Source organism: Pinus tabuliformis, chromosome 1_2 (assembly GCF_031772625.1).
Source record: "Pinus tabuliformis cultivar Carrire ecotype Pingquan chromosome 1_2, CPIR1, whole genome shotgun sequence".
NCBI lineage: Eukaryota > Viridiplantae > Streptophyta > Pinopsida > Pinales > Pinaceae > Pinus > Pinus tabuliformis.
Window position 1 is genome coordinate 610,215,210 of NC_142298.1, and position 3,616 is coordinate 610,218,825.

Genomic DNA, 3,616 nt, shown 5'->3' on the forward strand with positions numbered 1-3,616 from the left:
AATGAGATTAATTTGCATTAATTCCACTTGTATTAGGTCATAAAAAAATTCAATTTAATAAAATTTTTTACCCCATTTCATTTTCACTTGATTAGGTTAGGCATTTGATAGGTTAACTCGTTGGTTAGTTCTTGAATTTCTAGGTTTTAGAGTAGTAATATTCTTCTATTTTTTAGCACGTGTTAACATGTGTATTTTTGAGTGATTCTACTTGGAATGTATACCTAATAAATCCTACTTAATAAAAAATTATTTTCCATTCCATTTTTTTTTATTTACTTGGTCATTGAGCAAGATTCTCTCTCTTGTAGCATTACATGCCTCCTATAGCAAACCTATAGCATCACTTTCCTTCACCAGTTTTGATCCCCATTGAAACTTTAAATTATTCTAGATTAATAATGAACCCTATACTCTAAATCCATGATTTTTGAATACCAAATACCACTTATGATTTTCCTTTTTACCCTTGCAACAAATCTCGATAATTTGGGTTATTGGATAAATTTATGAATTTGATAACACAAGAATGATTTCCTTGACTGCCACAGGAAGTATATAATGAACTCTATCAATGGATATAACCTCTTTGGAATGTAGTGATTGATTACATTCTCTTTTCTTCATGCATGTTAGATTATTTTACTTTCTTTATTTTCAAGTTAATACTAGGTTCCCTTTTCAATGCAACTTTCACACCCTGCATTTAAGCTAGTGTTTGATTTCCATTTCTGCAATAAGGATTAGCGTTTACATTTGGAAAAGTATGATTTCCATTTCTACAATTAGTTTAGGTTATATTTCATGATATTCACTCCATTACATTAGATGAGTGAAAGAATGACACATTAGATGTTGCACATATAGTGCCGACACCTCTTAAGTTTGTACAAACCCCAGGTTAATAATTTAACTTGGTAGCCTTGGGAATTGCAACATTCTTTATTGTAGCACTGAGGTTCATCACTTTTGGCACCGTTGTCGGGGAGGTGTCAAAATATGCATTGTGTTCTACCATATTTGATTAATTTCTTTTACTTTCTGCAAGAACAAAAATTTCATTATACATATTTCATTTCAAAAATATAAAATCACATTGAATTAGTATTCTTATTAAAAAAAATAAAAAATTAAAATACTTCTCCAACAACAACCCCCCCATTTTATCACGTGGTGTAGTAATAACGACATCACCATCCACTTTTACAGGTAGAAGAAGAAGAGGTGACAGAGGAGCTAGAAGAAATGGATGGAGATGATAACAATGAAGAAGATCCTCTTAGATTTCCCATTCAAGATATTGATGTTAGTGTTCATATTACCAACATCCCTCCATCTTTCCTTCCCAACTTCCATGGTATGAGATCATAGGATTTGTAAAAATTTATATTTGAATTTGAAATCCTTTGCATATCTTCTGGTTACTTACTAAACACTCAAAAGTTGATATTGTTTCTAACAACATTGAATGATAGAGCTCTTAAATGGTTCTTCTGTTCAGGGACTAATTCAATAAGATCATGGAATGATATGGAAAATACATTTCTAGAAAAACATAAAGAGCATGATCTTAAAGAAGAAATTCTTAGAATGACTCAAAAAGAAGATGATATCCTTGAGGATCTAAGAAAGATGTTCATCTATAATGTTAAGAGGGAAAAATTGCATCATTTAGGATCTGACAAACTGAAAACCCTGTTACTTAGAACAATTAGGGATGAGTGGATTGATCTCCTTGTTCTCATGAGTAGAGGTGATGTATACCAATTATCATTTGAATAAATTTGTGAATCATGCAAACACATATGAAGAGTAAGGGAAAGAGTAAGTAAATCAACATCAAGATCAGTAAGTCAAGCTAAACTTGGAATTTTTTTTGATGACTTTAAAACAAAAATTCTTAGAAATCTAAGTGAATAAGTAGAAATCTTAAGAATGAAAGATGAGTAAAAATAAGATGTTGATATTTGTGTTATCCACGTAGAAGAAAACGTTATTACATATTTCCCATCATTACCAAGGTTGAAGGAAGTTTACCAAGAGGACAATGGAGCAAATCAATTGCCAAAGAAGTTAAGTTATGTAGCTCCAAGAAGACTATGGAAGCCTAATCAACTTGGTATGATGCAAGAGCCTAATTCACAATTTCAAGGTTATGCACATCCATCTCAAAGTATTTGGAACACACCATTTCCTTGTCAACATTGACCATCTCAACCCCAAAACCAATCTTGGCAATAAGGTTGTGTTGTGGGGAAAAATGCCTATGCAGGACGATCCTATCCACCTAAGGTGTGACAGTGCCTTAGCAACAAACAGAAACAACTATTCTAGTATTCTTCCTTTATTTAAGAATGAAGAGAGATGGATGGACTAACCGGTGTCTTCCGTTTGTCCCTCGATCCGGTTTCTCTTCTCTTTGAGAGTTCCCAGCTACTTGCCTTCTCGCTCGCCCAGCTTCAACAAGTTCCTGCAAGATCACAAGAAGGGAACACTATGCAAAGACATAGATTCATATTTATAACTAGTTCAGGATTAGAAATAAACTAAACATACTAATGCAATCATACATCAAAGACACATCAGTATATAGGAGAAACCAAGATAGCTTTATTGATGAAATAACAAGGTTCAGGAGGAGATACAACCAAGAGAGTTCCAATCCAACATTTCCTTCCCAGCAAATGAAATTCCTATCTTCACCTCCCTTCAAAGCATTAAGCACCCAATGATTCCAATCTCAAACCAACAACAATTCTTTGCAATAACAAAATTCCAACCCCTAGATCTCATGGAGGAGAGATCCATATATAGATGTTTGGAGAGAGGATGAGTCAGCTTGAGATCTGACTAGTGTTCTCTCCCTCTATCAGTTCTTGCTTCCACTTGGAGACTAAGAGCCTCTTACTCATCACTAGTCGAATTCCTTGAGGCAAGTGTCATTGGAGAAGATTCTGGAAGCTTCCAGGGTCTTTCCACCTCGTTGAATGAACTTGCCATTTGTCACTTCCCACTCAACGCACCCTAGTAGTGCTTCTACCTGCATTGCAGTGCACCTAGCCAGTGCAATCTCTGCATTTCAGCGCAGACAGCTAGTGGAGCCTCTGAATTGGTCCTGAATTGACTTGTTTTTGAGCAGTTTCTGGTGGAGAACTTCTGTGAATTGCTGTGGTTTGTTAGCCTTGTTCCTCTAGGGGTAGGAACAACATGTTTAGGGACTTTGGATCCCTTGGATTATGGACATTTCATGCTCAATGCTGTAAGGCACAAAAATATCTATAACAGTTGCCCCCTAAAGTATGAGGACGTTTATCGGGTGAAATGCTTTATTAGGAGGATCTGAAGTTCTTTCAATGCCGGGAGGAGACCTGTAATAAGATACAATACAATACATTATTTTTCATATTGCTTTCATGATCTAGTTGAGGCGGGCATTCCCATGCTCAGCTTTATAAATTCATTTTTCTGTACATAGAACAGACAATCGTTTGATGGTAGACTGATAATTTTGATGAAATTGTCATCCTTTGGGTAGGATGATTATCTGCTGCAATGATGTACATGTCAATGTCTTTATCTTTCCTGAATATATATCGCAGCCCGGATGGATGAAACT